General features: G+C 43.0%; 27 non-coding genes across 27 annotated transcripts; 14 read left to right on the top strand and 13 right to left on the bottom strand.

Annotated features, from left to right (window-relative positions):
* The first annotated feature begins 589 nt into the window (after positions 1–589).
* On the top strand, positions 590–676 carry trnay-gua (transfer RNA tyrosine (anticodon GUA)). Its single transcript is given in 2 exon segments — positions 590–626; positions 641–676. It is a non-coding gene; the product is annotated as a tRNA-Tyr (tRNA).
* A 517-nt stretch (positions 677–1,193) lies between these two features.
* trnaw-cca (transfer RNA tryptophan (anticodon CCA)) lies at positions 1,194–1,265 on the bottom strand. Its single transcript has one exon. It is a non-coding gene; the product is annotated as a tRNA-Trp (tRNA).
* A 565-nt stretch (positions 1,266–1,830) lies between these two features.
* trnay-gua (transfer RNA tyrosine (anticodon GUA)) lies at positions 1,831–1,917 on the top strand. Its single transcript is given in 2 exon segments — positions 1,831–1,867; positions 1,882–1,917. It is a non-coding gene; the product is annotated as a tRNA-Tyr (tRNA).
* Positions 1,918–2,434: 517 nt separating this feature from the next.
* trnaw-cca (transfer RNA tryptophan (anticodon CCA)) lies at positions 2,435–2,506 on the bottom strand. Its single transcript has one exon. It is a non-coding gene; the product is annotated as a tRNA-Trp (tRNA).
* A 1,181-nt stretch (positions 2,507–3,687) lies between these two features.
* trnay-gua (transfer RNA tyrosine (anticodon GUA)) lies at positions 3,688–3,774 on the top strand. Its single transcript is given in 2 exon segments — positions 3,688–3,724; positions 3,739–3,774. It is a non-coding gene; the product is annotated as a tRNA-Tyr (tRNA).
* A 517-nt stretch (positions 3,775–4,291) lies between these two features.
* Positions 4,292–4,363, bottom strand: trnaw-cca (transfer RNA tryptophan (anticodon CCA)). The gene has a single exon. It is a non-coding gene; the product is annotated as a tRNA-Trp (tRNA).
* Positions 4,364–5,544: 1,181 nt separating this feature from the next.
* trnay-gua (transfer RNA tyrosine (anticodon GUA)) lies at positions 5,545–5,631 on the top strand. The gene is given in 2 exon segments: positions 5,545–5,581; positions 5,596–5,631. It is a non-coding gene; the product is annotated as a tRNA-Tyr (tRNA).
* Positions 5,632–6,148: 517 nt separating this feature from the next.
* Positions 6,149–6,220, bottom strand: trnaw-cca (transfer RNA tryptophan (anticodon CCA)). The gene has a single exon. It is a non-coding gene; the product is annotated as a tRNA-Trp (tRNA).
* Positions 6,221–7,401: 1,181 nt separating this feature from the next.
* Positions 7,402–7,488, top strand: trnay-gua (transfer RNA tyrosine (anticodon GUA)). Its single transcript is given in 2 exon segments — positions 7,402–7,438; positions 7,453–7,488. It is a non-coding gene; the product is annotated as a tRNA-Tyr (tRNA).
* Positions 7,489–8,005: 517 nt separating this feature from the next.
* trnaw-cca (transfer RNA tryptophan (anticodon CCA)) lies at positions 8,006–8,077 on the bottom strand. Its single transcript has one exon. It is a non-coding gene; the product is annotated as a tRNA-Trp (tRNA).
* A 1,181-nt stretch (positions 8,078–9,258) lies between these two features.
* Positions 9,259–9,345, top strand: trnay-gua (transfer RNA tyrosine (anticodon GUA)). The gene is given in 2 exon segments: positions 9,259–9,295; positions 9,310–9,345. It is a non-coding gene; the product is annotated as a tRNA-Tyr (tRNA).
* A 517-nt stretch (positions 9,346–9,862) lies between these two features.
* On the bottom strand, positions 9,863–9,934 carry trnaw-cca (transfer RNA tryptophan (anticodon CCA)). The gene has a single exon. It is a non-coding gene; the product is annotated as a tRNA-Trp (tRNA).
* A 1,181-nt stretch (positions 9,935–11,115) lies between these two features.
* Positions 11,116–11,202, top strand: trnay-gua (transfer RNA tyrosine (anticodon GUA)). The gene is given in 2 exon segments: positions 11,116–11,152; positions 11,167–11,202. It is a non-coding gene; the product is annotated as a tRNA-Tyr (tRNA).
* A 517-nt stretch (positions 11,203–11,719) lies between these two features.
* On the bottom strand, positions 11,720–11,791 carry trnaw-cca (transfer RNA tryptophan (anticodon CCA)). Its single transcript has one exon. It is a non-coding gene; the product is annotated as a tRNA-Trp (tRNA).
* A 565-nt stretch (positions 11,792–12,356) lies between these two features.
* Positions 12,357–12,443, top strand: trnay-gua (transfer RNA tyrosine (anticodon GUA)). The gene is given in 2 exon segments: positions 12,357–12,393; positions 12,408–12,443. It is a non-coding gene; the product is annotated as a tRNA-Tyr (tRNA).
* A 517-nt stretch (positions 12,444–12,960) lies between these two features.
* Positions 12,961–13,032, bottom strand: trnaw-cca (transfer RNA tryptophan (anticodon CCA)). The gene has a single exon. It is a non-coding gene; the product is annotated as a tRNA-Trp (tRNA).
* Positions 13,033–14,213: 1,181 nt separating this feature from the next.
* trnay-gua (transfer RNA tyrosine (anticodon GUA)) lies at positions 14,214–14,300 on the top strand. The gene is given in 2 exon segments: positions 14,214–14,250; positions 14,265–14,300. It is a non-coding gene; the product is annotated as a tRNA-Tyr (tRNA).
* Positions 14,301–14,817: 517 nt separating this feature from the next.
* Positions 14,818–14,889, bottom strand: trnaw-cca (transfer RNA tryptophan (anticodon CCA)). Its single transcript has one exon. It is a non-coding gene; the product is annotated as a tRNA-Trp (tRNA).
* Positions 14,890–15,454: 565 nt separating this feature from the next.
* Positions 15,455–15,541, top strand: trnay-gua (transfer RNA tyrosine (anticodon GUA)). The gene is given in 2 exon segments: positions 15,455–15,491; positions 15,506–15,541. It is a non-coding gene; the product is annotated as a tRNA-Tyr (tRNA).
* Positions 15,542–16,058: 517 nt separating this feature from the next.
* trnaw-cca (transfer RNA tryptophan (anticodon CCA)) lies at positions 16,059–16,130 on the bottom strand. Its single transcript has one exon. It is a non-coding gene; the product is annotated as a tRNA-Trp (tRNA).
* Positions 16,131–17,311: 1,181 nt separating this feature from the next.
* Positions 17,312–17,398, top strand: trnay-gua (transfer RNA tyrosine (anticodon GUA)). Its single transcript is given in 2 exon segments — positions 17,312–17,348; positions 17,363–17,398. It is a non-coding gene; the product is annotated as a tRNA-Tyr (tRNA).
* A 517-nt stretch (positions 17,399–17,915) lies between these two features.
* Positions 17,916–17,987, bottom strand: trnaw-cca (transfer RNA tryptophan (anticodon CCA)). The gene has a single exon. It is a non-coding gene; the product is annotated as a tRNA-Trp (tRNA).
* A 1,181-nt stretch (positions 17,988–19,168) lies between these two features.
* Positions 19,169–19,255, top strand: trnay-gua (transfer RNA tyrosine (anticodon GUA)). Its single transcript is given in 2 exon segments — positions 19,169–19,205; positions 19,220–19,255. It is a non-coding gene; the product is annotated as a tRNA-Tyr (tRNA).
* A 517-nt stretch (positions 19,256–19,772) lies between these two features.
* Positions 19,773–19,844, bottom strand: trnaw-cca (transfer RNA tryptophan (anticodon CCA)). The gene has a single exon. It is a non-coding gene; the product is annotated as a tRNA-Trp (tRNA).
* Positions 19,845–21,025: 1,181 nt separating this feature from the next.
* trnay-gua (transfer RNA tyrosine (anticodon GUA)) lies at positions 21,026–21,112 on the top strand. The gene is given in 2 exon segments: positions 21,026–21,062; positions 21,077–21,112. It is a non-coding gene; the product is annotated as a tRNA-Tyr (tRNA).
* A 517-nt stretch (positions 21,113–21,629) lies between these two features.
* On the bottom strand, positions 21,630–21,701 carry trnaw-cca (transfer RNA tryptophan (anticodon CCA)). Its single transcript has one exon. It is a non-coding gene; the product is annotated as a tRNA-Trp (tRNA).
* Positions 21,702–22,882: 1,181 nt separating this feature from the next.
* On the top strand, positions 22,883–22,969 carry trnay-gua (transfer RNA tyrosine (anticodon GUA)). Its single transcript is given in 2 exon segments — positions 22,883–22,919; positions 22,934–22,969. It is a non-coding gene; the product is annotated as a tRNA-Tyr (tRNA).
* Positions 22,970–23,026: the final 57 nt, after the last annotated feature.

Raw genomic sequence — 23,026 nt, 5'->3', positions numbered from 1 at the left:
AATGTACGATAATTTCTGAATTTTGTGACACCATGGTCGTTGTAATTATAGAGCTTCTATTCTCAAAGATGTAGTTGTGTGGATCCTACGTCTACCTTCATGATTGTGAGGAGACGTGAACGTGGTGTTACGCATCCAATCTTACGTCTTCTCAACCAATCATCGTGGAGAATGGCTCTCTCTCACGAGCACAAGTTAACGTTCCTGTCGCACTTAGGTCAGTTGTTTCAAAACTGAGGTTGTTAGTTTAAAAATAAAGTATAGAAATTGAGTGCTGAAAAGGATAAATAGCTGTAACATCTAGATAAATAGCTGTATTTTGAACGTTTGACTCGGGTAAGATAATTAGTTTTTATCATTACAATAAGGTATAGAAAATGAGTGCTGAAAAGGACAATAGCTGTAACATCTAGATAAATAGCCGATCTTTATTTTGAACGTTTGACTTAAATATGATAATTTTCTCCCAAATACGATAATTTTGAGCTTCTGGTACGATACTTGGACATTTCCAATCTGGCAACACTGTACCCCAAGACACCACAAACCTATCTGGTGTTTCCTGCTTAAGCCACCTTTTGTCATCCTGCCTTCGATAGCTCAGCTGGTAGAGCGGAGGACTGTAGATGATACATTGGCTATCCTTAGGTCGCTGGTTCGATTCCGGCTCGAAGGAGCTGGCTTTTGAATTCGGCACGTAGATGTTTCCACGATTTCTTCAGAGATTGCAGGGCAAGATATGCAAAAGCAACACGTCAAGAGGCAGATCTGTCACAGTACACAATGACAGGAATGGTTATTACATGAGATCTCAGGCTTAATAAAAATAACAGGTCAAGATACAAATCTATCACAGTACACTGGTGATTTTCAATCCTGATCCTGGGGACCCCCTGCTCTGGGCTGTGTTTCCCAAAAGCGTTGCAATCCTTCATACAACGTAGACGCATTGAAACCAATAGAGTTGCAATCAACTTAGGCTTACGATGACTCTGGAAGACGCGGCCCTGCATTTTTGTCTGTCTCCTTTTTCTGACACACCCAGATGAGCTCATGGAGCTCTCTCCTAACTAGCTAATGATCTTAATCAGGTGTGTTTAATAAGGGAGACATACAGAGCGGTGGGATTGGAAACCACTGCAGCACACAACGACAGGACTTCTTTTCACATTAGAAGTCAACAAGAAATCACGTGACCCCGACGTGATTTGAACACGCAACCTTCTGATCTGGAGTCAGACGCCCTACCATTGCGCCACGAGGTCCTGAACCCAGAGGTGATGTATTTTGCTTAACCCCCTTGACACAGAATGCAACTCAGTAAATATACGGTGCTCAAGGAACACTCTTGATGTTGGACTTTATACTCAGGAGATCAAAAACAGATCGTCTGACCTCAAGGTGATTTGGAGCCAGACACTCTACCGTTGCACTACAAGATAGCGGAAAAATTATTTAGTGTTTCATGCTAAAGCACTTTGATAAACTATGCAAATCCGCTAGTCTTTACACTCACAAAGTCAAGAACAGTTCGCTTGAACTCAACTTAATTGGAACACGCAACCTCCCGATCCGGGGTCAGGCGCACTCTGTCGCGGCCACGAGGTCGAGAAAACAAGTCGGCGTTCCTTGCTTAATTGCTTTGATTCAATTTGCAAATCAGTCACGGTAAAGGGCTGTAGACTTTATACTATGGATGTCAAGAAGAGATCAACTGATGTGATTGGAACCTGCAACCGTCTGATCTGGATTCAGCCAAGCTACCGTTGTACCCCAAGACACCACAAACCTAATTGGGTTTTCTTGCTTAAGCCACCTTTTGTCATCCTGCCTTCGATAGCTCAGCTGGTAGAGCGGAGGACTGTAGATGATACATTGGCTATCCTTAGGTCGCTGGTTCGATTCCGGCTCGAAGGAGCTGGCTTTTGAATTCGGCACGTAGATGTTTCCACGATTTCTTCAGAGATTGCAGGGCAAGATATGCAAAAGCAACACGTCAAGAGGCAGATCTGTCCCAGTACACAATGACAGGAATGGTTATTACATGAGATCTCAGGCTTAATAAAAATAACAGGTCAAGATACAAATCTATCACAGTACACTGGTGATTTTCAATCCTGATCCTGGGGACCCCCTGCTCTGGGCTGTGTTTCCCAAAAGCGTTGCAATCCTTCATACAACGTAGACGCATTGAAACCAATAGAGTTGCAATCAACTTAGGCTTACGATGACTCTGGAAGACGCGGCCCTGCATTTTTGTCTGTCTCCTTTTTCTGACACACCCAGATGAGCTCATGGAGCTCTCTCCTAACTAGCTAATGATCTTAATCAGGTGTGTTTAATAAGGGAGACATACAGAGCGGTGGGATTGGAAACCACTGCAGCACACAACGACAGGACTTCTTTTCACATTAGAAGTCAACAAGAAATCACGTGACCCCGACGTGATTTGAACACGCAACCTTCTGATCTGGAGTCAGACGCGCTACCGTTGCGCCACGAGGTCCTGAACCCAGAGGTGATGTATTTTGCTTAACCCCCTTGACACAGAATGCAACTCAGTAAATATACGGTGCTCAAGGAACACTCTTGATGTTGGACTTTATACTCAGGAGATCAAAAACAGATCGTCTGACCTCAAGGTGATTTGGAGCCAGACACTCTACCGTTGCACTACAAGATAGCGGAAAAATTATTTAGTGTTTCATGCTAAAGCACTTTGATAAACTATGCAAATCCGCTAGTCTTTACACTCACAAAGTCAAGAACAGTTCGCTTGACCTCAACTTAATTGGAACACGCAACCTCCCGATCCGGGGTCAGGCGCACTCTGTCGCGGCCACGAGGTCGAGAAAACAAGTCTGCGTTCCTTGCTTAATTGCTTTGATTCAATTTGCAAATCAGTCACGGTAAAGGGCTGTAGACTTTATACTATGGATGTCAAGAAGAGATCAACTGATGTGATTGGAACCTGCAACCGTCTGATCTGGATTCAGCCAAGCTACCGTTGTACCCCAACAGTGTTGCCAGACGTACGATAATTATCGTATTTGTACCATAATTTTGACCTCTATACGATGTACGATCAATAATACCACAATGTACGATAATTTCTGAATTTTGTGACACCATGGTCGTTGTAATTATAGAGCTTCTATTCTCAAAGATGTAGTTGTGTGGATCCTACGTCTACCTTCATGATTGTGAGGAGACGTGAACGTGGTGTTACGCATCCAATCTTACGTCTTCTCAACCAATCATCGTGGAGAATGGCTCTCTCTCACGAGCACAAGTTAACGTTCCTGTCGCACTTAGGTCAGTTGTTTCAAAACTGAGGTTGTTAGTTTAAAAATAAAGTATAGAAATTGAGTGCTGAAAAGGATAAATAGCTGTAACATCTAGATAAATAGCTGTATTTTGAACGTTTGACTCGGGTAAGATAATTAGTTTTTATCATTACAATAAGGTATAGAAAATGAGTGCTGAAAAGGACAATAGCTGTAACATCTAGATAAATAGCCGATCTTTATTTTGAACGTTTGACTTAAATATGATAATTTTCTCCCAAATACGATAATTTTGAGCTTCTGGTACGATACTTGGACATTTCCAATCTGGCAACACTGTACCCCAAGACACCACAAACCTATCTGGTGTTTCCTGCTTAAGCCACCTTTTGTCATCCTGCCTTCGATAGCTCAGCTGGTAGAGCGGAGGACTGTAGATGATACATTGGCTATCCTTAGGTCGCTGGTTCGATTCCGGCTCGAAGGAGCTGGCTTTTGAATTCGGCACGTAGATGTTTCCACGATTTCTTCAGAGATTGCAGGGCAAGATATGCAAAAGCAACACGTCAAGAGGCAGATCTGTCACAGTGCACAATGACAGGAATGGTTATTACATGAGATCTCAGGCTTAATAAAAATAACAGGTCAAGATACAAATCTATCACAGTACACTGGTGATTTTCAATCCTGATCCTGGGGACCCCCTGCTCTGGGCTGTGTTTCCCAAAAGCGTTGCAATCCTTCATACAACGTAGACGCATTGAAACCAATAGAGTTGCAATCAACTTAGGCTTACGATGACTCTGGAAGACGCGGCCCTGCATTTTTGTCTGTCTCCTTTTTCTGACACACCCAGATGAGCTCATGGAGCTCTCTCCTAACTAGCTAATGATCTTAATCAGGTGTGTTCAATAAGGGAGACATACAGAGCGGTGGGATTGGAAACCACTGCAGCACACAACGACAGGACTTCTTTTCACATTAGAAGTCAACAAGAAATCACGTGACCCCGACGTGATTTGAACACGCAACCTTCTGATCTGGAGTCAGACGCGCTACCGTTGCGCCACGAGGTCCTGAACCCAGAGGTGATGTATTTTGCTTAACCCCCTTGACACAGAATGCAAATCAGTAAATATACGGTGCTCAAGGAACACTCTTGATGTTGGACTTTATACTCAGGAGATCAAAAACAGATCGTCTGACCTCAAGGTGATTTGGAGCCAGACACTCTACCGTTGCACTACAAGATAGCGGAAAAATTATTTAGTGTTTCATGCTAAAGCACTTTGATAAACTATGCAAATCCGCTAGTCTTTACACTCACAAAGTCAAGAACAGTTCGCTTGAACTCAACTTAATTGGAACACGCAACCTCCCGATCCGGGGTCAGGCGCACTCTGTCGCGGCCACGAGGTCGAGAAAACAAGTCGGCGTTCCTTGCTTAATTGCTTTGATTCAATTTGCAAATCAGTCACGGTAAAGGGCTGTAGACTTTATACTATGGATGTCAAGAAGAGATCAACTGATGTGATTGGAACCTGCAACCGTCTGATCTGGATTCAGCCAAGCTACCGTTGTACCCCAACAGTGTTGCCAGACGTACGATAATTATCGTATTTGTACCATAATTTTGACCTCTGTACGATGTACGATCAATAATACCACAATGTACGATAATTTCTGAATTTTGTGACACCATGGTCGTTGTAATTATAGAGCTTCTATTCTCAAAGATGTAGTTGTGTGGATCCTACGTCTACCTTCATGATTGTGAGGAGACGTGAACGTGGTGTTACGCATCCAATCTTACGTCTTCTCAACCAATCATCGTGGAGAATGGCTCTCTCTCACGAGCACAAGTTAACGTTCCTGTCGCACTTAGGTCAGTTGTTTCAAAACTGAGGTTGTTAGTTTAAAAATAAAGTATAGAAATTGAGTGCTGAAAAGGATAAATAGCTGTAACATCTAGATAAATAGCTGTATTTTGAACGTTTGACTCGGGTAAGATAATTAGTTTTTATCATTACAATAAGGTATAGAAAATGAGTGCTGAAAAGGACAATAGCTGTAACATCTAGATAAATAGCCGATCTTTATTTTGAACGTTTGACTTAAATATGATAATTTTCTCCCAAATACGATAATTTTGAGCTTCTGGTACGATACTTGGACATTTCCAATCTGGCAACACTGTACCCCAAGACACCACAAACCTATCTGGTGTTTCCTGCTTAAGCCACCTTTTGTCATCCTGCCTTCGATAGCTCAGCTGGTAGAGCGGAGGACTGTAGATGATACATTGGCTATCCTTAGGTCGCTGGTTCGATTCCGGCTCGAAGGAGCTGGCTTTTGAATTCGGCACGTAGATGTTTCCACGATTTCTTCAGAGATTGCAGGGCAAGATATGCAAAAGCAACACGTCAAGAGGCAGATCTGTCACAGTACACAATGACAGGAATGGTTATTACATGAGATCTCAGGCTTAATAAAAATAACAGGTCAAGATACAAATCTATCACAGTACACTGGTGATTTTCAATCCTGATCCTGGGGACCCCCTGCTCTGGGCTGTGTTTCCCAAAAGCGTTGCAATCCTTCATACAACGTAGACGCATTGAAACCAATAGAGTTGCAATCAACTTAGGCTTACGATGACTCTGGAAGACGCGGCCCTGCATTTTTGTCTGTCTCCTTTTTCTGACACACCCAGGTGAGCTCATGGAGCTCTCTCCTAACTAGCTAATGATCTTAATCAGGTGTGTTTAATAAGGGAGACATACAGAGCGGTGGGATTGGAAACCACTGCAGCACACAACGACAGGACTTCTTTTCACATTAGAAGTCAACAAGAAATCACGTGACCCCGACGTGATTTGAACACGCAACCTTCTGATCTGGAGTCAGACGCCCTACCGTTGCGCCACGAGGTCCTGAACCCAGAGGTGATGTATTTTGCTTAACCCCCTTGACACAGAATGCAACTCAGTAAATATACGGTGCTCAAGGAACACTCTTGATGTTGGACTTTATACTCAGGAGATCAAAAACAGATCGTCTGACCTCAAGGTGATTTGGAGCCAGACACTCTACCGTTGCACTACAAGATAGCGGAAAAATTATTTAGTGTTTCATGCTAAAGCACTTTGATAAACTATGCAAATCCGCTAGTCTTTACACTCACAAAGTCAAGAACAGTTCGCTTGAACTCAACTTAATTGGAACACGCAACCTCCCGATCCGGGGTCAGGCGCACTCTGTCGCGGCCACGAGGTCGAGAAAACAAGTCGGCGTTCCTTGCTTAATTGCTTTGATTCAATTTGCAAATCAGTCACGGTAAAGGGCTGTAGACTTTATACTATGGATGTCAAGAAGAGATCAACTGATGTGATTGGAACCTGCAACCGTCTGATCTGGATTCAGCCAAGCTACCGTTGTACCCCAACAGTGTTGCCAGACGTACGATAATTATCGTATTTGTACCATAATTTTGACCTCTGTACGATGTACGATCAATAATACCACAATGTACGATAATTTCTGAATTTTGTGACACCATGGTCGTTGTAATTATAGAGCTTCTATTCTCAAAGATGTAGTTGTGTGGATCCTACGTCTACCTTCATGATTGTGAGGAGACGTGAACGTGGTGTTACGCATCCAATCTTACGTCTTCTCAACCAATCATCGTGGAGAATGGCTCTCTCTCACGAGCACAAGTTAACGTTCCTGTCGCACTTAGGTCAGTTGTTTCAAAACTGAGGTTGTTAGTTTAAAAATAAAGTATAGAAATTGAGTGCTGAAAAGGATAAATAGCTGTAACATCTAGATAAATAGCTGTATTTTGAACGTTTGACTCGGGTAAGATAATTAGTTTTTATCATTACAATAAGGTATAGAAAATGAGTGCTGAAAAGGACAATAGCTGTAACATCTAGATAAATAGCCGATCTTTATTTTGAACGTTTGACTTAAATATGATAATTTTCTCCCAAATACGATAATTTTGAGCTTCTGGTACGATACTTGGACATTTCCAATCTGGCAACACTGTACCCCAAGACACCACAAACCTATCTGGTGTTTCCTGCTTAAGCCACCTTTTGTCATCCTGCCTTCGATAGCTCAGCTGGTAGAGCGGAGGACTGTAGATGATACATTGGCTATCCTTAGGTCGCTGGTTCGATTCCGGCTCGAAGGAGCTGGCTTTTGAATTCGGCACGTAGATGTTTCCACGATTTCTTCAGAGATTGCAGGGCAAGATATGCAAAAGCAACACGTCAAGAGGCAGATCTGTCCCAGTACACAATGACAGGAATGGTTATTACATGAGATCTCAGGCTTAATAAAAATAACAGGTCAAGATACAAATCTATCACAGTACACTGGTGATTTTCAATCCTGATCCTGGGGACCCCCTGCTCTGGGCTGTGTTTCCCAAAAGCGTTGCAATCCTTCATACAACGTAGACGCATTGAAACCAATAGAGTTGCAATCAACTTAGGCTTACGATGACTCTGGAAGACGCGGCCCTGCATTTTTGTCTGTCTCCTTTTTCTGACACACCCAGATGAGCTCATGGAGCTCTCTCCTAACTAGCTAATGATCTTAATCAGGTGTGTTTAATAAGGGAGACATACAGAGCGGTGGGATTGGAAACCACTGCAGCACACAACGACAGGACTTCTTTTCACATTAGAAGTCAACAAGAAATCACGTGACCCCGACGTGATTTGAACACGCAACCTTCTGATCTGGAGTCAGACGCGCTACCGTTGCGCCACGAGGTCCTGAACCCAGAGGTGATGTATTTTGCTTAACCCCCTTGACACAGAATGCAACTCAGTAAATATACGGTGCTCAAGGAACACTCTTGATGTTGGACTTTATACTCAGGAGATCAAAAACAGATCGTCTGACCTCAAGGTGATTTGGAGCCAGACACTCTACCGTTGCACTACAAGATAGCGGAAAAATTATTTAGTGTTTCATGCTAAAGCACTTTGATAAACTATGCAAATCCGCTAGTCTTTACACTCACAAAGTCAAGAACAGTTCGCTTGACCTCAACTTAATTGGAACACGCAACCTCCCGATCCGGGGTCAGGCGCACTCTGTCGCGGCCACGAGGTCGAGAAAACAAGTCTGCGTTCCTTGCTTAATTGCTTTGATTCAATTTGCAAATCAGTCACGGTAAAGGGCTGTAGACTTTATACTATGGATGTCAAGAAGAGATCAACTGATGTGATTGGAACCTGCAACCGTCTGATCTGGATTCAGCCAAGCTACCGTTGTACCCCAACAGTGTTGCCAGACGTACGATAATTATCGTATTTGTACCATAATTTTGACCTCTGTACGATGTACGATCAATAATACCACAATGTACGATAATTTCTGAATTTTGTGACACCATGGTCGTTGTAATTATAGAGCTTCTATTCTCAAAGATGTAGTTGTGTGGATCCTACGTCTACCTTCATGATTGTGAGGAGACGTGAACGTGGTGTTACGCATCCAATCTTACGTCTTCTCAACCAATCATCGTGGAGAATGGCTCTCTCTCACGAGCACAAGTTAACGTTCCTGTCGCACTTAGGTCAGTTGTTTCAAAACTGAGGTTGTTAGTTTAAAAATAAAGTATAGAAATTGAGTGCTGAAAAGGATAAATAGCTGTAACATCTAGATAAATAGCTGTATTTTGAACGTTTGACTCGGGTAAGATAATTAGTTTTTATCATTACAATAAGGTATAGAAAATGAGTGCTGAAAAGGACAATAGCTGTAACATCTAGATAAATAGCCGATCTTTATTTTGAACGTTTGACTTAAATATGATAATTTTCTCCCAAATACGATAATTTTGAGCTTCTGGTACGATACTTGGACATTTCCAATCTGGCAACACTGTACCCCAAGACACCACAAACCTATCTGGTGTTTCCTGCTTAAGCCACCTTTTGTCATCCTGCCTTCGATAGCTCAGCTGGTAGAGCGGAGGACTGTAGATGATACATTGGCTATCCTTAGGTCGCTGGTTCGATTCCGGCTCGAAGGAGCTGGCTTTTGAATTCGGCACGTAGATGTTTCCACGATTTCTTCAGAGATTCCAGGGCAAGATATGCAAAAGTAACACGTCAAGAGGCAGATCTGTCACAGTACACAATGACAGGAATGGTTATTACATGAGATCTCAGGCTTAATAAAAATAACAGGTCAAGATACAAATCTATCACAGTACACTGGTGATTTTCAATCCTGATCCTGGGGACCCCCTGCTCTGGGCTGTGTTTCCCAAAAGCGTTGCAATCCTTCATACAACGTAGACGCATTGAAACCAATAGAGTTGCAATCAACTTAGGCTTACGATGACTCTGGAAGACGCGGCCCTGCATTTTTGTCTGTCTCCTTTTTCTGACACACCCAGATGAGCTCATGGAGCTCTCTCCTAACTAGCTAATGATCTTAATCAGGTGTGTTCAATAAGGGAGACATACAGAGCGGTGGGATTGGAAACCACTGCAGCACACAACGACAGGACTTCTTTTCACATTAGAAGTCAACAAGAAATCACGTGACCCCGACGTGATTTGAACACGCAACCTTCTGATCTGGAGTCAGACGCGCTACCGTTGCGCCACGAGGTCCTGAACCCAGAGGTGATGTATTTTGCTTAACCCCCTTGACACAGAATGCAAATCAGTAAATATACGGTGCTCAAGGAACACTCTTGATGTTGGACTTTATACTCAGGAGATCAAAAACAGATCGTCTGACCTCAAGGTGATTTGGAGCCAGACACTCTACCGTTGCACTACAAGATAGCGGAAAAATTATTTAGTGTTTCATGCTAAAGCACTTTGATAAACTATGCAAATCCGCTAGTCTTTACACTCACAAAGTCAAGAACAGTTCGCTTGAACTCAACTTAATTGGAACACGCAACCTCCCGATCCGGGGTCAGGCGCACTCTGTCGCGGCCACGAGGTCGAGAAAACAAGTCGGCGTTCCTTGCTTAATTGCTTTGATTCAATTTGCAAATCAGTCACGGTAAAGGGCTGTAGACTTTATACTATGGATGTCAAGAAGAGATCAACTGATGTGATTGGAACCTGCAACCGTCTGATCTGGATTCAGCCAAGCTACCGTTGTACCCCAACAGTGTTGCCAGACGTACGATAATTATCGTATTTGTACCATAATTTTGACCTCTGTACGATGTACGATCAATAATACCACAATGTACGATAATTTCTGAATTTTGTGACACCATGGTCGTTGTAATTATAGAGCTTCTATTCTCAAAGATGTAGTTGTGTGGATCCTACGTCTACCTTCATGATTGTGAGGAGACGTGAACGTGGTGTTACGCATCCAATCTTACGTCTTCTCAACCAATCATCGTGGAGAATGGCTCTCTCTCACGAGCACAAGTTAACGTTCCTGTCGCACTTAGGTCAGTTGTTTCAAAACTGAGGTTGTTAGTTTAAAAATAAAGTATAGAAATTGAGTGCTGAAAAGGATAAATAGCTGTAACATCTAGATAAATAGCTGTATTTTGAACGTTTGACTCGGGTAAGATAATTAGTTTTTATCATTACAATAAGGTATAGAAAATGAGTGCTGAAAAGGACAATAGCTGTAACATCTAGATAAATAGCCGATCTTTATTTTGAACGTTTGACTTAAATATGATAATTTTCTCCCAAATACGATAATTTTGAGCTTCTGGTACGATACTTGGACATTTCCAATCTGGCAACACTGTACCCCAAGACACCACAAACCTATCTGGTGTTTCCTGCTTAAGCCACCTTTTGTCATCCTGCCTTCGATAGCTCAGCTGGTAGAGCGGAGGACTGTAGATGATACATTGGCTATCCTTAGGTCGCTGGTTCGATTCCGGCTCGAAGGAGCTGGCTTTTGAATTCGGCACGTAGATGTTTCCACGATTTCTTCAGAGATTGCAGGGCAAGATATGCAAAAGCAACACGTCAAGAGGCAGATCTGTCACAGTACACAATGACAGGAATGGTTATTACATGAGATCTCAGGCTTAATAAAAATAACAGGTCAAGATACAAATCTATCACAGTACACTGGTGATTTTCAATCCTGATCCTGGGGACCCCCTGCTCTGGGCTGTGTTTCCCAAAAGCGTTGCAATCCTTCATACAACGTAGACGCATTGAAACCAATAGAGTTGCAATCAACTTAGGCTTACGATGACTCTGGAAGACGCGGCCCTGCATTTTTGTCTGTCTCCTTTTTCTGACACACCCAGATGAGCTCATGGAGCTCTCTCCTAACTAGCTAATGATCTTAATCAGGTGTGTTTAATAAGGGAGACATACAGAGCGGTGGGATTGGAAACCACTGCAGCACACAACGACAGGACTTCTTTTCACATTAGAAGTCAACAAGAAATCACGTGACCCCGACGTGATTTGAACACGCAACCTTCTGATCTGGAGTCAGACGCCCTACCATTGCGCCACGAGGTCCTGAACCCAGAGGTGATGTATTTTGCTTAACCCCCTTGACACAGAATGCAACTCAGTAAATATACGGTGCTCAAGGAACACTCTTGATGTTGGACTTTATACTCAGGAGATCAAAAACAGATCGTCTGACCTCAAGGTGATTTGGAGCCAGACACTCTACCGTTGCACTACAAGATAGCGGAAAAATTATTTAGTGTTTCATGCTAAAGCACTTTGATAAACTATGCAAATCCGCTAGTCTTTACACTCACAAAGTCAAGAACAGTTCGCTTGAACTCAACTTAATTGGAACACGCAACCTCCCGATCCGGGGTCAGGCGCACTCTGTCGCGGCCACGAGGTCGAGAAAACAAGTCGGCGTTCCTTGCTTAATTGCTTTGATTCAATTTGCAAATCAGTCACGGTAAAGGGCTGTAGACTTTATACTATGGATGTCAAGAAGAGATCAACTGATGTGATTGGAACCTGCAACCGTCTGATCTGGATTCAGCCAAGCTACCGTTGTACCCCAAGACACCACAAACCTAATTGGGTTTTCTTGCTTAAGCCACCTTTTGTCATCCTGCCTTCGATAGCTCAGCTGGTAGAGCGGAGGACTGTAGATGATACATTGGCTATCCTTAGGTCGCTGGTTCGATTCCGGCTCGAAGGAGCTGGCTTTTGAATTCGGCACGTAGATGTTTCCACGATTTCTTCAGAGATTGCAGGGCAAGATATGCAAAAGCAACACGTCAAGAGGCAGATCTGTCCCAGTACACAATGACAGGAATGGTTATTACATGAGATCTCAGGCTTAATAAAAATAACAGGTCAAGATACAAATCTATCACAGTACACTGGTGATTTTCAATCCTGATCCTGGGGACCCCCTGCTCTGGGCTGTGTTTCCCAAAAGCGTTGCAATCCTTCATACAACGTAGACGCATTGAAACCAATAGAGTTGCAATCAACTTAGGCTTACGATGACTCTGGAAGACGCGGCCCTGCATTTTTGTCTGTCTCCTTTTTCTGACACACCCAGATGAGCTCATGGAGCTCTCTCCTAACTAGCTAATGATCTTAATCAGGTGTGTTCAATAAGGGAGACATACAGAGCGGTGGGATTGGAAACCACTGCAGCACACAACGACAGGACTTCTTTTCACATTAGAAGTCAACAAGAAATCACGTGACCCCGACGTGATTTGAACACGCAACCTTCTGATCTGGAGTCAGACGCGCTACCGTTGCGCCACGAGGTCCTGAACCCAGAGGTGATGTATTTTGCTTAACCCCCTTGACACAGAATGCAAATCAGTAAATATACGGTGCTCAAGGAACACTCTTGATGTTGGACTTTATACTCAGGAGATCAAAAACAGATCGTCTGACCTCAAGGTGATTTGGAGCCAGACACTCTACCGTTGCACTACAAGATAGCGGAAAAATTATTTAGTGTTTCATGCTAAAGCACTTTGATAAACTATGCAAATCCGCTAGTCTTTACACTCACAAAGTCAAGAACAGTTCGCTTGAACTCAACTTAATTGGAACACGCAACCTCCCGATCCGGGGTCAGGCGCACTCTGTCGCGGCCACGAGGTCGAGAAAACAAGTCGGCGTTCCTTGCTTAATTGCTTTGATTCAATTTGCAAATCAGTCACGGTAAAGGGCTGTAGACTTTATACTATGGATGTCAAGAAGAGATCAACTGATGTGATTGGAACCTGCAACCGTCTGATCTGGATTCAGCCAAGCTACCGTTGTACCCCAACAGTGTTGCCAGACGTACGATAATTATCGTATTTGTACCATAATTTTGACCTCTGTACGATGTACGATCAATAATACCACAATGTACGATAATTTCTGAATTTTGTGACACCATGGTCGTTGTAATTATAGAGCTTCTATTCTCAAAGATGTAGTTGTGTGGATCCTACGTCTACCTTCATGATTGTGAGGAGACGTGAACGTGGTGTTACGCATCCAATCTTACGTCTTCTCAACCAATCATCGTGGAGAATGGCTCTCTCTCACGAGCACAAGTTAACGTTCCTGTCGCACTTAGGTCAGTTGTTTCAAAACTGAGGTTGTTAGTTTAAAAATAAAGTATAGAAATTGAGTGCTGAAAAGGATAAATAGCTGTAACATCTAGATAAATAGCTGTATTTTGAACGTTTGACTCGGGTAAGATAATTAGTTTTTATCATTACAATAAGGTATAGAAAATGAGTGCTGAAAAGGACAATAGCTGTAACATCTAGATAAATAGCCGATCTTTATTTTGAACGTTTGACTTAAATATGATAATTTTCTCCCAAATACGATAATTTTGAGCTTCTGGTACGATACTTGGACATTTCCAATCTGGCAACACTGTACCCCAAGACACCACAAACCTATCTGGTGTTTCCTGCTTAAGCCACCTTTTGTCATCCTGCCTTCGATAGCTCAGCTGGTAGAGCGGAGGACTGTAGATGATACATTGGCTATCCTTAGGTCGCTGGTTCGATTCCGGCTCGAAGGAGCTGGCTTTTGAATTCGGCACGTAGATGTTTCCACGATTTCTTCAGAGATTGCAGGGCAAGATATGCAAAAGCAACACGTCAAGAGGCAGATCTGTCACAGTACACAATGACAGGAATGGTTATTACATGAGATCTCAGGCTTAATAAAAATAACAGGTCAAGATACAAATCTATCACAGTACACTGGTGATTTTCAATCCTGATCCTGGGGACCCCCTGCTCTGGGCTGTGTTTCCCAAAAGCGTTGCAATCCTTCATACAACGTAGACGCATTGAAACCAATAGAGTTGCAATCAACTTAGGCTTACGATGACTCTGGAAGACGCGGCCCTGCATTTTTGTCTGTCTCCTTTTTCTGACACACCCAGATGAGCTCATGGAGCTCTCTCCTAACTAGCTAATGATCTTAATCAGGTGTGTTTAATAAGGGAGACATACAGAGCGGTGGGATTGGAAACCACTGCAGCACACAACGACAGGACTTCTTTTCACATTAGAAGTCAACAAGAAATCACGTGACCCCGACGTGATTTGAACACGCAACCTTCTGATCTGGAGTCAGACGCCCTACCATTGCGCCACGAGGTCCTGAACCCAGAGGTGATGTATTTTGCTTAACCCCCTTGACACAGAATGCAACTCAGTAAATATACGGTGCTCAAGGAACACTCTTGATGTTGGACTTTATACTCAGGAGATCAAAAACAGATCGTCTGACCTCAAGGTGATTTGGAGCCAGACACTCTACCGTTGCACTACAAGATAGCGGAAAAATTATTTAGTGTTTCATGCTAAAGCACTTTGATAAACTATGCAAATCCGCTAGTCTTTACACTCACAAAGTCAAGAACAGTTCGCTTGAACTCAACTTAATTGGAACACGCAACCTCCCGATCCGGGGTCAGGCGCACTCTGTCGCGGCCACGAGGTCGAGAAAACAAGTCGGCGTTCCTTGCTTAATTGCTTTGATTCAATTTGCAAATCAGTCACGGTAAAGGGCTGTAGACTTTATACTATGGATGTCAAGAAGAGATCAACTGATGTGATTGGAACCTGCAACCGTCTGATCTGGATTCAGCCAAGCTACCGTTGTACCCCAAGACACCACAAACCTAATTGGGTTTTCTTGCTTAAGCCACCTTTTGTCATCCTGCCTTCGATAGCTCAGCTGGTAGAGCGGAGGACTGTAGATGATACATTGGCTATCCTTAGGTCGCTGGTTCGATTCCGGCTCGAAGGAGCTGGCTTTTGAATTCGGCACGTAGATGTTTCCACGATTTCTTCAGAGATTGCAGGGCAAGATATGCAAAAGCAACACGTCAAGAGGCAGATCTGTCCCAGTACACAATGACAGGAATGGTTATTACATGAGATCTCAGGCTTAATAAAAATAACAGGTCAAGATACAAATCTATCACAGTACACTGGTGATTTTCAATCCTGATCCTGGGGACCCCCTGCTCTGGGCTGTGTTTCCCAAAAGCGTTGCAATCCTTCATACAACGTAGACGCATTGAAACCAATAGAGTTGCAATCAACTTAGGCTTACGATGACTCTGGAAGACGCGGCCCTGCATTTTTGTCTGTCTCCTTTTTCTGACACACCCAGATGAGCTCATGGAGCTCTCTCCTAACTAGCTAATGATCTTAATCAGGTGTGTTTAATAAGGGAGACATACAGAGCGGTGGGATTGGAAACCACTGCAGCACACAACGACAGGACTTCTTTTCACATTAGAAGTCAACAAGAAATCACGTGACCCCGACGTGATTTGAACACGCAACCTTCTGATCTGGAGTCAGACGCGCTACCGTTGCGCCACGAGGTCCTGAACCCAGAGGTGATGTATTTTGCTTAACCCCCTTGACACAGAATGCAACTCAGTAAATATACGGTGCTCAAGGAACACTCTTGATGTTGGACTTTATACTCAGGAGATCAAAAACAGATCGTCTGACCTCAAGGTGATTTGGAGCCAGACACTCTACCGTTGCACTACAAGATAGCGGAAAAATTATTTAGTGTTTCATGCTAAAGCACTTTGATAAACTATGCAAATCCGCTAGTCTTTACACTCACAAAGTCAAGAACAGTTCGCTTGACCTCAACTTAATTGGAACACGCAACCTCCCGATCCGGGGTCAGGCGCACTCTGTCGCGGCCACGAGGTCGAGAAAACAAGTCTGCGTTCCTTGCTTAATTGCTTTGATTCAATTTGCAAATCAGTCACGGTAAAGGGCTGTAGACTTTATACTATGGATGTCAAGAAGAGATCAACTGATGTGATTGGAACCTGCAACCGTCTAATCTGGATTCAGCCAAGCTACCGTTGTACCCCAACAGTGTTGCCAGACGTACGATAATTATCGTATTTGTACCATAATTTTGACCTCTATACGATGTACGATCAATAATACCACAATGTACGATAATTTCTGAATTTTGTGACACCATGGTCGTTGTAATTATAGAGCTTCTATTCTCAAAGATGTAGTTGTGTGGATCCTACGTCTACCTTCATGATTGTGAGGAGACGTGAACGTGGTGTTACGCATCCAATCTTACGTCTTCTCAACCAATCATCGTGGAGAATGGCTCTCTCTCACGAGCACAAGTTAACGTTCCTGTCGCACTTAGGTCAGTTGTTTCAAAACTGAGGTTGTTAGTTTAAAAATAAAGTATAGAAATTGAGTGCTGAAAAGGATAAATAGCTGTAACATCTAGATAAATAGCTGTATTTTGAACGTTTGACTCGGGTAAGATAATTAGTTTTTATCATTACAATAAGGTATAGAAAATGAGTGCTGAAAAGGACAATAGCTGTAACATCTAGATAAATAGCCGATCTTTATTTTGAACGTTTGACTTAAATATGATAATTTTCTCCCAAATACGATAATTTTGAGCTTCTGGTACGATACTTGGACATTTCCAATCTGGCAACACTGTACCCCAAGACACCACAAACCTATCTGGTGTTTCCTGCTTAAGCCACCTTTTGTCATCCTGCCTTCGATAGCTCAGCTGGTAGAGCGGAGGACTGTAGATGATACATTGGCTATCCTTAGGTCGCTGGTTCGATTCCGGCTCGAAGGAGCTGGCTTTTGAATTCGGCACGTAGATGTTTCCACGATTTCTTCAGAGATTGCAGGGCAAGATATGCAAAAGCAACACGTCAAGAGGCAGATCTGTCACAGTACACAATGACAGGAATGGTTATTACATGAGATCTCAGGCTTAATAAAAATAACAGGTCAAGATACAAATCTATCACAGTACACTGGTGATTTTCAATCCTGATCCTGGGGACCCCCTGCTCTGGGCTGTGTTTCCCAAAAGCGTTGCAATCCTTCATACAACGTAGACGCATTGAAACCAATAGAGTTGCAATCAACTTAGGCTTACGATGACTCTGGAAGACGCGGCCCTGCATTTTTGTCTGTCTCCTTTTTCTGACACACCCAGGTGAGCTCATGGAGCTCTCTCCTAACTAGCTAATGATCTTAATCAGGTGTGTTTAATAAGGGAGACATACAGAGCGGTGGGATTGGAAACCACTGCAGCACACAACGACAGGACTTCTTTTCACATTAGAAGTCAACAAGAAATCACGTGACCCCGACGTGATTTGAACACGCAACCTTCTGATCTGGAGTCAGACGCCCTACCGTTGCGCCACGAGGTCCTGAACCCAGAGGTGATGTATTTTGCTTAACCCCCTTGACACAGAATGCAACTCAGTAAATATACGGTGCTCAAGGAACACTCTTGATGTTGGACTTTATACTCAGGAGATCAAAAACAGATCGTCTGACCTCAAGGTGATTTGGAGCCAGACACTCTACCGTTGCACTACAAGATAGCGGAAAAATTATTTAGTGTTTCATGCTAAAGCACTTTGATAAACTATGCAAATCCGCTAGTCTTTACACTCACAAAGTCAAGAACAGTTCGCTTGAACTCAACTTAATTGGAACACGCAACCTCCCGATCCGGGGTCAGGCGCACTCTGTCGCGGCCACGAGGTCGAGAAAACAAGTCGGCGTTCCTTGCTTAATTGCTTTGATTCAATTTGCAAATCAGTCACGGTAAAGGGCTGTAGACTTTATACTATGGATGTCAAGAAGAGATCAACTGATGTGATTGGAACCTGCAACCGTCTGATCTGGATTCAGCCAAGCTACCGTTGTACCCCAACAGTGTTGCCAGACGTACGATAATTATCGTATTTGTACCATAATTTTGACCTCTGTACGATGTACGATCAATAATACCACAATGTACGATAATTTCTGAATTTTGTGACACCATGGTCGTTGTAATTATAGAGCTTCTATTCTCAAAGATGTAGTTGTGTGGATCCTACGTCTACCTTCATGATTGTGAGGAGACGTGAACGTGGTGTTACGCATCCAATCTTACGTCTTCTCAACCAATCATCGTGGAGAATGGCTCTCTCTCACGAGCACAAGTTAACGTTCCTGTCGCACTTAGGTCAGTTGTTTCAAAACTGAGGTTGTTAGTTTAAAAATAAAGTATAGAAATTGAGTGCTGAAAAGGATAAATAGCTGTAACATCTAGATAAATAGCTGTATTTTGAACGTTTGACTCGGGTAAGATAATTAGTTTTTATCATTACAATAAGGTATAGAAAATGAGTGCTGAAAAGGACAATAGCTGTAACATCTAGATAAATAGCCGATCTTTATTTTGAACGTTTGACTTAAATATGATAATTTTCTCCCAAATACGATAATTTTGAGCTTCTGGTACGATACTTGGACATTTCCAATCTGGCAACACTGTACCCCAAGACACCACAAACCTATCTGGTGTTTCCTGCTTAAGCCACCTTTTGTCATCCTGCCTTCGATAGCTCAGCTGGTAGAGCGGAGGACTGTAGATGATACATTGGCTATCCTTAGGTCGCTGGTTCGATTCCGGCTCGAAGGAGCTGGCTTTTGAATTCGGCACGTAGATGTTTCCACGATTTCTTCAGAGATTGCAGGGCAAGATATGCAAAAGCAACACGTCAAGAGGCAGATCTGTCCCAGTACACAATGACAGGAATGGTTATTACATGAGATCTCAGGCTTAATAAAAATAACAGGTCAAGATACAAATCTATCACAGTACACTGGTGATTTTCAATCCTGATCCTGGGGACCCCCTGCTCTGGGCTGTGTTTCCCAAAAGCGTTGCAATCCTTCATACAACGTAGACGCATTGAAACCAATAGAGTTGCAATCAACTTAGGCTTACGATGACTCTGGAAGACGCGGCCCTGCATTTTTGTCTGTCTCCTTTTTCTGACACACCCAGATGAGCTCATGGAGCTCTCTCCTAACTAGCTAATGATCTTAATCAGGTGTGTTTAATAAGGGAGACATACAGAGCGGTGGGATTGGAAACCACTGCAGCACACAACGACAGGACTTCTTTTCACATTAGAAGTCAACAAGAAATCACGTGACCCCGACGTGATTTGAACACGCAACCTTCTGATCTGGAGTCAGACGCGCTACCGTTGCGCCACGAGGTCCTGAACCCAGAGGTGATGTATTTTGCTTAACCCCCTTGACACAGAATGCAACTCAGTAAATATACGGTGCTCAAGGAACACTCTTGATGTTGGACTTTATACTCAGGAGATCAAAAACAGATCGTCTGACCTCAAGGTGATTTGGAGCCAGACACTCTACCGTTGCACTACAAGATAGCGGAAAAATTATTTAGTGTTTCATGCTAAAGCACTTTGATAAACTATGCAAATCCGCTAGTCTTTACACTCACAAAGTCAAGAACAGTTCGCTTGACCTCAACTTAATTGGAACACGCAACCTCCCGATCCGGGGTCAGGCGCACTCTGTCGCGGCCACGAGGTCGAGAAAACAAGTCTGCGTTCCTTGCTTAATTGCTTTGATTCAATTTGCAAATCAGTCACGGTAAAGGGCTGTAGACTTTATACTATGGATGTCAAGAAGAGATCAACTGATGTGATTGGAACCTGCAACCGTCTGATCTGGATTCAGCCAAGCTACCGTTGTACCCCAACAGTGTTGCCAGACGTACGATAATTATCGTATTTGTACCATAATTTTGACCTCTGTACGATGTACGATCAATAATACCACAATGTACGATAATTTCTGAATTTTGTGACACCATGGTCGTTGTAATTATAGAGCTTCTATTCTCAAAGATGTAGTTGTGTGGATCCTACGTCTACCTTCATGATTGTGAGGAGACGTGAACGTGGTGTTACGCATCCAATCTTACGTCTTCTCAACCAATCATCGTGGAGAATGGCTCTCTCTCACGAGCACAAGTTAACGTTCCTGTCGCACTTAGGTCAGTTGTTTCAAAACTGAGGTTGTTAGTTTAAAAATAAAGTATAGAAATTGAGTGCTGAAAAGGATAAATAGCTGTAACATCTAGATAAATAGCTGTATTTTGAACGTTTGACTCGGGTAAGATAATTAGTTTTTATCATTACAATAAGGTATAGAAAATGAGTGCTGAAAAGGACAATAGCTGTAACATCTAGATAAATAGCCGATCTTTATTTTGAACGTTTGACTTAAATATGATAATTTTCTCCCAAATACGATAATTTTGAGCTTCTGGTACGATACTTGGACATTTCCAATCTGGCAACACTGTACCCCAAGACACCACAAACCTATCTGGTGTTTCCTGCTTAAGCCACCTTTTGTCATCCTGCCTTCGATAGCTCAGCTGGTAGAGCGGAGGACTGTAGATGATACATTGGCTATCCTTAGGTCGCTGGTTCGATTCCGGCTCGAAGGAGCTGGCTTTTGAATTCGGCACGTAGATGTTTCCACGATTTCTTCAGAGATTCCAGGGCAAGATATGCAAAAGTAACACGTCAAGAGGCAGATCTGTCACAGTACACAATGACAGGAATGGTTATTACATGAGATCTCAGGCTTAATAAAAATAACAGGTCAAGATACAAATCTATCACAGTACACTGGTGATTTTCAATCCTGATCCTGGGGACCCCCTGCTCTGGGCTGTGTTTCCCAAAAGCGTTGCAATCCTTCATACAACGTAGACGCATTGAAACCAATAGAGTTGCAATCAACTTAGGCTTACGATGACTCTGGAAGACGCGGCCCTGCATTTTTGTCTGTCTCCTTTTTCTGACACACCCAGATGAGCTCATGGAGCTCTCTCCTAACTAGCTAATGATCTTAATCAGGTGTGTTCAATAAGGGAGACATACAGAGCGGTGGGATTGGAAACCACTGCAGCACACAACGACAGGACTTCTTTTCACATTAGAAGTCAACAAGAAATCACGTGACCCCGACGTGATTTGAACACGCAACCTTCTGATCTGGAGTCAGACGCGCTACCGTTGCGCCACGAGGTCCTGAACCCAGAGGTGATGTATTTTGCTTAACCCCCTTGACACAGAATGCAAATCAGTAAATATACGGTGCTCAAGGAACACTCTTGATGTTGGACTTTATACTCAGGAGATCAAAAACAGATCGTCTGACCTCAAGGTGATTTGGAGCCAGACACTCTACCGTTGCACTACAAGATAGCGGAAAAATTATTTAGTGTTTCATGCTAAAGCACTTTGATAAACTATGCAAATCCGCTAGTCTTTACACTCACAAAGTCAAGAACAGTTCGCTTGACCTCAACTTAATTGGAACACGCAACCTCCCGATCCGGGGTCAGGCGCACTCTGTCGCGGCCACGAGGTCGAGAAAACAAGTCGGCGTTCCTTGCTTAATTGCTTTGATTCAATTTGCAAATCAGTCACGGTAAAGGGCTGTAGACTTTATACTATGGATGTCAAGAAGAGATCAACTGATGTGATTGGAACCTGCAACCGTCTGATCTGGATTCAGCCAAGCTACCGTTGTACCCCAACAGTGTTGCCAGACGTACGATAATTATCGTATTTGTACCATAATTTTGACCTCTGTACGATGTACGATCAATAATACCACAATGTACGATAATTTCTGAATTTTGTGACACCATGGTCGTTGTAATTATAGAGCTTCTATTCTCAAAGATGTAGTTGTGTGGATCCTACGTCTACCTTCATGATTGTGAGGAGACGTGAACGTGGTGTTACGCATCCAATCTTACGTCTTCTCAACCAATCATCGTGGAGAATGGCTCTCTCTCACGAGCACAAGTTAACGTTCCTGTCGCACTTAGGTCAGTTGTTTCAAAACTGAGTTTGTTAGTTTAAAAATAAAGTATAGAAATTGAGTGCTGAAAAGGATAAATAGCTGTAACATCTAGATAAATAGCTGTATTTTGAACGTTTGACTCGGGTAAGATAATTAGTTTTTATCATTACAATAAGGTATAGAAAATGAGTGCTGAAAAGGACAATAGCTGTAACATCTAGATAAATAGCCGATCTTTATTTTGAACGTTTGACTTAAATATGATAATTTTCTCCCAAATACGATAATTTTGAGCTTCTGGTACGATACTTGGACATTTCCAATCTGGCAACACTGTACCCCAAGACACCACAAACCTATCTGGTGTTTCCTGCTTAAGCCACCTTTTGTCATCCTGCCTTCGATAGCTCAGCTGGTAGAGCGGAGGACTGTAGATGATACATTGGCTATCCTTAGGTCGCTGGTTCGATTCCGGCTCGAAGGAGCTGGCTTTTGAATTCGGCACGTAGATGTTTCCACGATTTCTTCAGAGATTCCAGGG

The sequence above is a fragment of the Garra rufa genome, unplaced genomic scaffold (genome assembly GCF_049309525.1).
Source record: "Garra rufa unplaced genomic scaffold, GarRuf1.0 hap1_unplaced_032, whole genome shotgun sequence".
NCBI lineage: Eukaryota > Metazoa > Chordata > Actinopteri > Cypriniformes > Cyprinidae > Garra > Garra rufa.
The sequence above is the reverse complement of the archived record's forward strand: the minus strand, read 5'-3'. Positions and strand labels throughout refer to the sequence as shown.